This window comes from Pan troglodytes, chromosome 20 (genome assembly GCF_028858775.2).
Source record: "Pan troglodytes isolate AG18354 chromosome 20, NHGRI_mPanTro3-v2.0_pri, whole genome shotgun sequence".
NCBI lineage: Eukaryota > Metazoa > Chordata > Mammalia > Primates > Hominidae > Pan > Pan troglodytes.
Window position 1 is genome coordinate 8,867,451 of NC_072418.2, and position 12,933 is coordinate 8,880,383.

Genomic DNA, 12,933 nt, shown 5'->3' on the forward strand with positions numbered 1-12,933 from the left:
AAGCAATCCTCTCACCTCAGCCTCCCAAGTAGCTGGGACTGCAGGTGCATGCCATCACGCCTGGCTAATTTTCAAGATTTTTTGTAGAGATGGGGTCTCGCTATGTTGTCCAGGCTGCTCTCCAACTTCTGAGCTCAAGAGATCCTCCTGCCTCAGCCTCCCAAAGTGCTGGGATTCCAGGCATGAGCCGCTGCACCCAGCTCAGTATTATAATTTATTACCCACCATCTCCCTTGCATCTGCATTTCCTGTAGCTTTAGGTATATGACCTTGCCCTGGTGCTCCTCTCTGCGTCTGAATTTCACATTTGCAAGTTGGGGTGGTGAAGAAGGCCCACCCTCCAGGGTCTGATTATGCGATGACCCAGTTAACAAGGTGGCGCTAGTCTCCCCTCCTGCAGAGTCAACAATAAATTGTATCTTTCTCAAGTCTAAGTATTATCAGAGGCTGGACTGGACTTCCTGTGCTGCCCCTCATGTGAAGGTCAGGCCTCCTGGGGCTGCTTCCTTGGACAGCCTCCAGTCCCGCCCTCCCAGGAAGTCTCCTCCTCACCTCCCATCCTTGACTTTCCCATTCAAGGACTTTGGTGTATTGCTGGTGGGAGGTGGGGTAAGCCATCTTGGCCATGTTGTTGGGACCTCACATTTGCCATGGCCACTAATTTTTTTTTTTTTTTTTTTTTTTTTTTTAGACAGAGTCTTGCTCTGTCACCCAGGCTGGAGTGCAGTGGCGCCATCTCGGCTCAGTGCAACATCTGCCTCCTGGGTTCAAGCTATTCTCCTGGCTCAGCCGCCCCAGTAGCTGAGATTACAGGTGCGTACCACCATGACCAGCTACTTTTTGTATTTTTAGTAGAGACGGGCTTTCACCATGTTAGTCAGGCTGGTCTCGAACTCCTGACCTCGTGATTTGCCCACCTTGGCCTCCCAAAGTGCTGGGATTACAGGCGTGAGCCACCGCGCCCAGCAAATTCTTTTTTTTTAAATTTCTTGCCCTGTCATCCAGGCTGGGGTGCAGTGGCATGGCCATGGCTCACTGCAGCCTCGAACTCCTGGGCTCAAGTGATTCTCCCACCTCAGCCTCCCGAGTAGCTGGGACTACAGGCATGCACCAATATGCCTGGGTAATTTTTGTATTTTTTTGTGGAGATGGGGGTCTTGCTATGTTGCCCAGGCTGGTCTCCGACGCCTGAGCTCAAGCAATCCTCCCACCTCAGCCTCCCAAAGTGCTGGGTTTACACATGTGAGCCATCGTGCCCTGCCCAATGACCACTAAATTTGACCAGTGGTTCTCAACAGCGTGTGTGTGAGTGTGTGTGTGTGTGTGTGTGTGTGTGTTTGTGTGTGTCGGGAGGGGGGGCGGTGATATTGCCTTCCCAGGGAACACTTGGCAATATCTGAAGACATTTTTGGTTGTCGTACCCAGATGGGGGTGGGTGTGTGTGTGTGACTATGTGTGCACTACTGGCATCTAGTGGGTGGAGGCCAGAGATGCTGCAGAAAGCCCTTCAGTGCACAGGACGGCCCCACCCCAGAGAATGATGCAGGCCCAATGTCAACATGGTTGAGGCTGAGAAATCCTGTGTTAATTATTTTGGGAAAATATTTGTGTTAGCCCCTTTGCTCACACTAGATGCCAGAATAAATTCCAGAGGGGCTAGACCTTATATGGGTTTGGTATATAAGCTATCCCTTAGCTTCTGTGACTTATATACTCTCTCTCCCTCAACTCAGTTAGTATGTGTGTATGTATGTTTTTATCTTTTTAGCAAGCCATTTTTTTTTTTTGAGATGGAGTTTCGCTCTTCTTGCCCAGGCTGGAGTGCAGTGGTGCAATCTCTGCTCATCTCAACCTCCGCCTCTTGGGTTCAAGTGATTCTCCTGCCTCGGCCTCCCGAGTAGCTGGGATTACAGGCATGCACTGCCACGCCCGGCTAATTTTGTATTTTTAGTAGAGACAGGGTTTCTCCATGTTGGTCAGGCTGGTCTTGAACTCCCGACCTCAGGTGATTCCCCTCACCTCAGCCTCCCAAAGTGCTGAGATTACAGGCGTGAGCCACTGCACCCGGCCACCATTTTTATTTTTTTTTTGAGACAGTTTCACGCCGTTGCACAGGCTGGAGTACAGTGGTGTGATCATATCTCACTGCAGCCTTGACCTCCCAGGCTCTGGTGATCCTCCCAAGTCAGCCTCCCAAGTAGCTGGGACTACAGGTGGGCACCACCAGGCCTGGCTAATTTTTGCATTTTTTGTAGAGACAGGGTCTCGCTATGTTGCCCAGGCTGGTCTCAAACTCCTGGGCTCAAGTGGTCCTCCTTCCTGTCAGGCCTCTGAGCCCAAGCTAAGCCATCGTAACCCCTATGACCTGCTCGTATACATCCAGATGGCCCGAAGCAACTGAAGATCCACAAACAAAGTGAAAATAGCCTTAACTGATGACATTCCACCATTGTGATTTGTTGCGGCCCCACCCTAACTGATCAATGTACTTTGTAATCTCCCCCACCCTTAAGAAGGTTCTTTTTAATTCTCCCTACCCTCAAGAATGTACTTTGTGAGATCCACCCCTGCCCCCAACACATTGCTCTTAACTCCACCGCCTATCCCAAAACCTATAAGAACCAATGATAATCCCACCACCCTTTGCTGACTCCTTTTTCCGACTCAGCCCGCCTGCACCCAGGTGAAATAAACAGCCTTGTTGCTCACACAAAGCTTGTTTGGTGGCCTCTTCACACGGACACGTGAGACACTGCCTTGGCCTTCCAAGGTGCTGGGATTATAGGTGTGAGCCACTGCGCCTGGCCAGCAAATGGTTTTCTATTTACTCGCATAGTATAGCTCCAATAGGAAAGTAATTTGGCTTAGCACTCTTTACAGCTCCAGCACAATCTTGAAGGCATCCTAAGGTTTCTCTGACCCACACCTAACAGTGGCTTTAAAAAACGGCCGGGCGCGGTGGCTCACGCCTGTAATCCCAGCACTTTGGGAGGCCGAGTCGGGCAGATCACGAGGTCGGGAGATTGAGACCATCCTGGCTAACACGGTGAAACCCCATCTCTACTAAAAAAAAAAAAAAAAAAAAAAAAATTAGCTGGGCGTGGTGGTGGGCGCCTGTAGTCCCAGCTACTCAGGAGGCTGAGGCAGGAGAATGGCGTGAACCCAGGAGGCGGAGCTTGCAGTGAGCCGAGATTGCGCCACTGCACTCCAGCCTGGGCGACAGAGTGAGACACCATCTCAAAAAAAAAAAAAAAACCCTCCAAAACCCCTCCCCACCTATACTTCTTTTTTTTTTGGAGACGGAGTTTTGCTCTTGTTGTCCAGGCTGGAGTGCAGTGGCACGATCTCAGCTCACTGCAACCTCTAACTCCCGGGTTCAAGTGATTCTCCTGCCTCAGCCTCCTGAGTAGCTGAGATTACAGGTGTGCACCACCACCCTCAGCAAATTTTTGTATTATTAGTAGGGACAGGGTTTCACCATGTTGGCCAGGCTGATCTCAAGCTCCTGACCTCAGGTGATCCACTCGCCTCGGCCTCCCAAAGTGTTGGGATTACAGGCGTGAGCCACCACGCCTGGCACCTATGCTTCTTTTTTATTTTTTTGAGACGGAGTTTCGCTCTTGTTGCCCAGGCTGGAGCGTAATGGAGCGATCTCCGGCTCACCACAACCTCTGCCTCCCAGGTTCAAGGGATTCTCTTGCCTCAGCCTCCTGAGTAGCTGGGATTACAGGCATGTGCCAACACACCTGGCTAATTTTGTATTTTTAGTAGAGACGGGGTTTCTCCATGTTGGTCAGGGTGGTCTCGAACTCCCAACCTCAGGTGATCCACTAGCCTCAGCCTCCCAGAGTGCTGGGATTTCAGGCGTGAGCCACCGCGCCCGGCCGCGGCCCCTGTGCTTCTTATCTTGCTCACGAATATCTGAAAGTTTGAAGATTCTTCCAGCTTTAAAAGCAGTTATGTGGGCTGGGCGTGGTGGCTCATGCCTGTAATCCCAGCACTTTGGGAGGTTGAGGCAGGTAGATCACTGAAGACCAGGTGTTTAAGGCTGCCCTGGCCAACATGGCGAAACCCCTGTCTTTACTAAAAATACAAAAAGTAGCTGGGCATGATGGTGCGCACACTTGCAGTCCCAGCTACTCAGGAGGCTGAGGCACGAGAATCACTTGAACCCAGAAGGCAGAGGTTACAATGAGCTGAGATTGTACCACTGCACTCCAGCCTGGGTGACAGAGAGACCATCTCTCTAAAAAGAAAAAAAAAATTGATCTCTCTTTCTGAGGTCCATAAAACCAGGAAAAGGCCTGCCTCCTTGTTGGTGTGATCTGCCTGTCATCTGGGGCTGGGGCAACGTTTCCACCCTCTCTGTGAGCCTCGAGAAATTGTTGACATACACCCCAGCTCCTCATCCACCCTGAGGGGACAGAGAAAGCCCACTCTGCCTATTATTAATAATAATAGTGCTGTGTAGACCAGATCTATGGCCAGATCTTGTTTTCAAGTGCTTGCTGTGTCAGCTTGTGTGTGTGTGTGTGTGTATATATATGTGTGTGTGTGTGTATATGTGTGTGTATATATATGTGTGTGTATATATGTGTATATATATATGTGTGTGTGTATATATATGTGTGTGTGTATATATATATGTGTGTGTATATATATATGTGTGTATATATATGTGTGTGTGTGTATATATATATAATTATTTTTTTAGGTGGAGTCTCACTCTGTCTCCCAGGGTGCAGTGCAGTGGCCCTATCTCAGCTTATTGCAACCTCCACCTTGGCCTCCCAGTGCTGGGATTACAGGCATGAGCCACTGCACCTGGCCTTGTTTATATTTTACTTATTTATTTACTTTTTGAGACAGAGTCTCACTGTGTCACCCAGGCTGGAGTGCAGTGGCCTGATCTCGGCTCATCACAACCTCCACCTCCCGGGTTCAAGTGGTTCTCCTGCCTCAGCCTCCTGAGTAGCTGGAACTACAGGCGCCCACTACCACGCCCGGCTAATTTTTGTATTCTTAGTAGAGATGGGGCTTCGCCATATTGGCCAGGCTGGTCTCCCAGTGTGCTGGGATTACAAGCGTGAGCCATGGCACATGGCCAGCTTGTTTATATTTTTAGCTGATGAAACCACAACCTAGGAGGTAGTTGCTGTTCTATGCCTATTCTACAGATGAGAAAATGGAGGCCTAAGGAAGTTGAGTATCTCACCTGACTGTCCCATACTGTTGAGGCTGGGAATAGAGTCAAAAGAGCCCCGCATTCCAGGTCCAAAGACCCTGCTCTTTATCGCTACAGGATGTTGGAGTTACTTTGTTATTTGACTTTTTTTGTTTTGTTTTTTGTTTTGAGGCAGAGTCTTGCTCTGTCACCAAGGCTGGAGTGCAGTGGCATGATCTCGGCTCACTACAACCTCTGCCTCTGGGTTCAAGTGATTCTCCTGCCTCAGCCTCCTGAGTACCTGGGATTACAGATGCACACTACCACACCCGGCTCATTTTTGTATTTTTAGTAGAGACGGGGTTTCACCGTGTTGGCCATCACACCGGGCTAGTCTCAAACTCCTCACCTCAGGTGATCTGCCCACCTTGGCCTCCCAAATTACTGGGATTACAGACGTGAGCCACCATGCCCATCCAGTTATTTGATCTTAAAAAAAAAAAAGAGGCGGGGTACAGTGGCTCATGCCTGTAATCCAAGCACTTCGGGAGGCCAAGGTACGTGGATTGCTTGAGCCCAGGAGTTTGAGACCAGCCTGCCCAACATGGTGAAACCCCGTCTGTACTAAAAATACAAGAATTAGCCGGGCGTGATGGCAGGTGCCTGTAATCCTAGCTACTAGGGAGGCTGAGGCAGGAGAATTGCTTTAACCCGTGAGGCGGAGGTTGCAGTGAGCTGAGATTGCGCCACTGCACTCCAGTCTGGGTGTCAGAGCGAGACTCTGTGTCAAAAGAAAAAAAAACCCAAAAAAACCCAAAAGGCTGGCAATCCAGTGAGTTGTCTTTCAGGAGGAAAATGTTGCTGGTGTTGAGGCAGCCGTGTGACTGTCACGTGCTCTGTGGCCTGGGCCTCTCCATGTCATGTGTCTGCCCACCACGGTGCCCGGTGTTCCCGGCTGGCTCTGATGTGTGCTGTCAGCTTCCAGCATCGGAATCTATGCTGTCTTTGTGTTCTTGGCCTGTGGGTCACTGGCCCTTTTCCCAAGGTCCTCGCCGCCCCTTCTCCCCGGCCCCTCCTTCCACCTCCCCACCCAGACGGTAGAGTCTGATTTCCTTTTCCTCTGCCAGGGTGGAGCCCAGCCCTGGGCATTGACACAGCCAGCATGGGCCCTCTCCAGCTAGAGGCAGCGGGAGACAGAGGGTTGGAACGGTTACTGTTCTGAGACAGGGATGCTGAATGAGTCTTAAGAGAAGCCCTCCGAACTCCAGGGACACACACAAGCTCTGTGGAAGCCGTGCCTGGCACTGTTGGGACCAATTATGGGGTGGGGGGTGCTGGAAGGGGTGGGGAGGGGGACAATGGAGCATTCTCTGGCCTTGCTGGGCCTGCCGCCACCAGATACCCCATGCAGTACATCCCGAAGAAGGCGTGTTCAGAATAGAAGGATTTCCTAGTGGCTCACGCGGGTAATCACTTTAAGAGGCCAAGCAGGGAAGATCGCTTGAGGCCAGGAGTTCAAGACCAGCCTGGGCAACAAAGTGAGACTCTGTCTCTAATTTAAAATAATTAAGTAAATAAACTAGAAGGATTTCCTGAGCCAGGTGTGTTGGCTTATGTCTGTAATCCCAGCACTTTGGGAGACTGAGGCAGGAGGATCACTTGAGGCCAGGAGTTCAAGACCAGCCTGGGCAACAAAGCCAGATACCATCTCTATTAAAACAAACAAACAAACAAACAACAACAACAACAACAAAAACCATAAAAAAATAGGGCCAGGTGCCGTGGCTCACACCTGTAATCCCAGCACTTTGGGAGGGCGAAGTGGGCGGATCACCTGAGGTCAGGAGTTCGAGACCAGCTTGGCCAACACAGTGAAACCCCGTCTCTACTAAAAATGCAAAAAATTAGCTGGGCATGGTGGCAGGCACCTGTAGTCCCAGGTACTTGGGAGGCTGAGGCTTGAGAATCACTTGGACCCAGGCAGGGGAAGTTGTAGTGAGCCAAGATTGCACCACTGCACTCCAGCTTGGGAGACAGAGCAAGACTCCATCTCAAAAGAAAAAGAAAAAGAAAAGAAATAATAATAGAAGGATTTCCTGGGAGATGGGGAGGGAGGAGTGTTGAGATCAGCTAGGGCTGGGGCTGGAATGGGGAGGGGACACTTCCTGAACTCCTCTTCCCTACCCACCCCATTGCCTGGCAGTGAGGACCTCGTCTGGGCACCCGGTGCAGGTGTAGCTGGTGTGCAGCTGCTCTCACAGTTTAAGGAGGCCGGATGTGGCAGGCACATGGTCAGAAAGTGGAGCTGCAGGCTATCCATGGTCATCTTGGAGATTCTGGTCAGGGAGGAGCTGGCCATGTCACCAGAGATGAAGGTGCCCCACTGCTCGTAAACCATGACCCTGTAGATTTTGCCCTTGAAGGCCGGCAAGCTCCGCTGCAGGTTCTGATTGTGAAAGAAAAAATCAATCTTGGGGCTCCTAAATCACTAAACTAAAGGAAAAAGTCAAGTTGGGAACTGCTTAGGGCAAACCTGCCTCCCATTCTATTCAAAGTCACCCCTCTGGCCAGGCAGCGTAGTGGCTCATGCCTGTAATCCCAGCACTTTGGGAGGCTGAGGCTGGTGGTTAGCCGGGCCTGGTGGTGCATGCCTGTAATCTCAGCTACTTGGGAGGCTGAGGCAGGAGAATCACTTGAACCCGGGAGGTGGAGGCTGCAGTGAGCCAAGATCATGCCATTACACTCCAGCCTGGGTGACAAGAGGGAAAGTCCCTCTCAAAAAACAAAAAACAAGGGCCGGGCGTGGTGGCTCATGCCTATAATCCTAGCACTTTGGGAGGCCGAGGTGGGCAGATCATGAGGTCAGGAGATTGAGATCATCTTGGCCAACATGGTGAAACCCCGTCTCTACTAAAAGTACAAAAAAATTAGCCAGGCGTGGTGGCGGGCGCCTGTAGTCCCAGCTACTTGGGAGGCTGAGGCAAGAGAATGGCGTGAACCCAGGAGGCGGAGCTTGCAGTGAGCAGAGATCACGCCACTGCACTCCAGCCTGGGCGACAGAGTAAGACTCCGTCTCAAAAAAAAAAAAAAAACCCTACAAAAAACAAAAAACAACAAGAACAAAGTCCCCACCTGCTCACTGAGATACCTGCATATCTGATTGGCTCCTTTGGAGAGGCTAATCAGAAACTCAAAAGAATTCAAGCATTTGTCTCTTATCTACCTATGACCTGGAAGACCCTTCCCTGTTTCCAGTTGTCCCTCCTTTCCAGACCGAACCAATGTTCAGCTTGCATATGTTGATCGATGTCTCACGTCTCCCTAAAATGTATAAAACCAAGCTGTGCTCTGACCACCCTGGGCATATGTCATCAGGATCTCCTGAGACTGTGTCACATATACGTGTTCTCAACCTTGGCAAAATAAACTTTCTGAATTAACTGATGGCCGGGCGCAGTGGCTCACGCCTGTAATCCCAGCACTTTGGGAGGCTGAGGCGGGTGAATCACCTGAGGTCAGGGGTTAGAGACCAGCCTGGCCAACATGGCAAAACCTCATCTCTACTAAAAATACAAAAATTAGCCAGGCGTGGTGGCACATGCCTGTAATCCCATCTGCTCAGGAGGCTGAGGCAGGAGAATTGCTTGAATTCAAGAGGCGGAGGTTGCAGTGAGCTGAGATCGCGCCACTGCACTCTAGCCTGGGCAATAGAGTGAGACTCTGTCTCAAAAAAAAAAAAGTAAAAAATAAAAAACGAAATTCACTGAGACCCGCCTCTGATATTTGGGGTTCACATGGACATGAATCATCTCTCCCAGGCTGATCTGCAGGGCTCTGTAACTGCCCAGTGGGTTCACTTTGTCCCCTGCCCAGATAGAATGGATGTATCAAGACAGGAGAACTGCAACAAAGAGTTTAATTCATGCAGAGCTGGATGAACGGGAGACTGGAGTTTTATTTTAATTAATTAATTAATGTATCTATCCATCTATCTTGAGTTAAGTTCTTGCTCTATTGCCCAGGCTGGAGTGCAGTGGCAGGATCATAGGTTACTGCAGACTCCAACTCCCTGGCTTAAGTGATCCTCCCACCTCAGCCTCCTAGGTAGCGTGTGTGGCTTATGTCTGTGGTCCCGCTACTCTGGAGGCTGAGGCATGAGAATCACTTGAACCCAGGAGGTGGAGGTTGCAGCGAGCCGAGATTGTGCCACTGCACTCCAGCCTGAGTGAGACTCCTTTTTTTTTTTTTAAATAAAAAAAAAAGAGAGAGAGAGCAGATGGGTGCAGTGGCTCACGCCTGTAATCCCAGCACTTTGGGAGGCCGAGGCGGGCAGTTCACAAGGTCAGGAGATCGAGACCATCCTAGCTAACACGGTGAAACCCCCTCTCTACTAAAAATAAAAATACAAAAAAAAAAAAAAAATTAGCCAGGCATGGCGGCATGCGCCTGTAGTCCCAGCTGCTGGGGAGGCTGAGGCAGGAGAATGGCATGAACCCGGGAGGCGGAGCTGGCAGTGAGCCCAGATGGCACCACTGCACTCCAGCCTGGGTGATAGAGCGAGATTCCGTCTCAAAAAAAAAAAAAAAAAAGACACACACACACACACACACACACACACACACAAATGAGATACACACAGATACATAGCCCTAGAATCAGACCCCAGGACAGACATAGCCAGACTATTTTTATTTTTTTAGTATTTATTGATCATTTTTGGGTGTTTCTCGGAGAGGGGGATTTGGCAGGGTCATAGGACAATAGTGGAGGGAAGGTCAGCAGATAAACATGTGAACAAAGGTCTCTGGTTTTCCTAGGCAGAGGACCCTGAGGCCTTCCGCAGTGTTTGTGTCCCTGGGTACTTGAGATTAGGGAGTGGTGACGACTCTTAAGGAGCATGCTGCCTTCAAGCATCTGTTTAACAAAGCACATCTTGCACCACCCTTAATCCATTTAACCTTGAGTGGACACAGCACATGTTTCAGAGAGCACGGGGTTGGGGTAAGGTTATAGATTAACAGCATCCCAAGGCAGAAGAATTTTTCTTAGTACAGAACAAAATGGAGTCTCCTAAGACATAGCCAGACTATTATACATGGTTATAAACACAACACATGTCGGGCGTGGTAGCTCACGACTGTAATCCCAGCACTTTGGGAGGCCAAGGTGAGTGGATCACCTGAGGTCAGGAGTTCGAGACCAGCCTGGCCAATATGGTGAAACCCTGTCTCTACTAAAAATACAAAAATTAGCCGGGGGTGGTGGTGCGCGCCTGTAATCCCAGCTACTCAGGAGGCGGAGGCAGGAGAATCACTTGAACCCAGGAAGCGGAGGTTGCAGTGAGCCAAGATTGTGCCATTGCACTCCAGCCTGGGTGACAGAGCAAGACTCTGTCTCCATAAAAAACCCCAAAAAACAAAAAACACAATACAGACTTGGGTACACATATACTACATACATGCAATCAAACATACGCAGAGATATGCAATGCACCTGCACAGCCCTACAGACAGACCTGGATACACAACTCAAAAAAAAAAAAAAAAAAAAAAAAGCCAGCACGCAGACCCAGGGAGCTGGCAACACATGGGCATACACGCTGGGTGCTTTGGACACAAAAGCCACACTGTAGGGAGTTTTTTCTCTCATTCACTCAAACACACATTGACCCAGACGCCCCCACACAAGGACACACAGGGATGGACATACACACGACCGCAGTCCACAAGCCAGGGCAGACTGCCATCCCCCAAGTCTAGCGACCCTCAGATAAAGACAGACAAGCAGACAGACCCCAACATGGGCCCTTGAATTTCAGGCTGGGGGTGCTCAAGGCTGGTATGGAGGGGCTTACCCAGCATCAGATAGAAAAAGTCAGAAGCATCCAACATTTTTTTTTTGAGACAGAGTCTCGCTGTGTTGCCCAGGCTGGAATGCAGTGGCACCATCTCGGCTCACTGCAACCTCCACCTCCTGGGTTCAAGCAATTCTCCTGCCTCCAGAGTAGTTGGGATTACAGGTGCTGGCCACCATGCCTGACTAATTTTTTCACATTTTTAGTACAGACGAGGTTTTACCATGTTGGCCAGGCTGGTCTCGAACTCCTGACCTCAGGCGATCTGCCTGCCTCAGCCTCCCAGAATGCTGGGATTACAGGTGTGAGCCACTGCGCCCGGCCTTTTTTCTTTTCTTTTTTTGAGATGGATTTTCACTTTTGCTGCCCAGGCTGGTGTACAATGGCGTGACCTTGGCTCACTGCAACCTCTGCCTCCCGGGTTCGATTCTTCTGCCTCAGCCTCCTGAGTTGCTGGGATTACAGGCATGTGCCACCACGCCCAGCTAACTTTTTTGTAGTTCTAGTAGAGACAGTTTTCACCACGTTAGCCAGGCTGGTCTGGAACTCCTGACCTCAGGTGATCCACCTTGGCCTCCAAAAGTGCTTGGATTACAGGCGTGAGCCACTGTGTCCAGCTGCATCCAACATCTTGGTGGTGCCGGAGTTCTGGTGACAGTGGAGTGGCTGGGGGGCATTCTGTGCGAGTCCCCAGGCCACTGGCGCTGAGAAAGGATTCCTGCTGGGGTGGGGCCATCACCCCACGTGGTGACCTCTTCCACGTCAGGGGAGCAGAGGGCTTTGGGATGGGTTCACCCACTCAGACCAGGCCTCATGGAGGAAGGGTGGGGCGGAGAAACCAAGGCCTCCGTAGCTCCTGTTAGTGATTTAAGACACAGCCCCCACCCCACACCAGGGGCGTGGCAAGTCTGGGGTGGGGTCTTGGTGGATGTACATTCGGATTATGGGTGAGGGCAGAGCCTGCATGTTTGGAGGGCAGAACGAATGGGGCAAGGCCTAAAGGAATCAAAGGGCGGCTGCAAGTCCCAGCGAAATTGGTGAGGGATGAGCATGGCTTGAAAACCTGGAGTGGGAAGAGGGTGCAGGACTCCGGAAAGGCAGAACCCAGAAAAGGGGCTAGGGGTTGAGACAGGACAAAACCTCAAAGGGGGAGAGGTGCCGAGCCTGAGGAGAGGGTGGTATGGACTAAGAAAAGCAGAAAAGTGCCAGGCGCGGTGGCTCACACCTGTAATCCCACAACTTTGGGAGGCCAAGGTGAGTGAATCACCTGAGGTCAGGAGTTCGAGACCAGCCTGACCAACATGGTGAAACCCTGTCCTTACTAATAATACAAAAAAAAAAAAAAAAAAAAAAAATTAGACGGGTGTGGTGGTGCATGCCTGTAATCCCAGCTACACGGGAGCCTGAGGCAGGAGGATCACTTGAACCCGGCAGTCGGAGGTTGCAGTGAGCCGAGATCGCACCATTGCACTGCAGCCTGGACGACAAGAGCAAAACTCCGTCTCCAAAAAAAAAAAAAAAAAAAAAGCAGAAAACAGAGTGGGGCAGCAAGAGTCTCCAGGCCCTATTCCCAGGTCACTAATGATTGGGAAATGGGCGGGGCCTGGGAGAATGACAGGGAGGTGTGAGGGACTGAGGAGTGGGCAGGGTCTGGGAGGCTGATAACAGGGGAAGTGGGCGGGGCCCGGAGATAATATTGGGGGAACTGTGGCGTGGGAAGGGCCTGGAGCGGACAGCAGGGGAAGTGGGCGGGGCCTGGGGAGAATGACAGGGAAGTGGGAGGGACTAAGGAGTTAGCAAGGGCTGGGAGACAAATGACTATGAAGTGGGCGGAGTCTAGGGAGAATGACAGTGGGGTAGGGGAACTGAGGAGTGGGCTGGGCCTGGGAGTCTGCTGGGGAAGTGGACGGTCCTC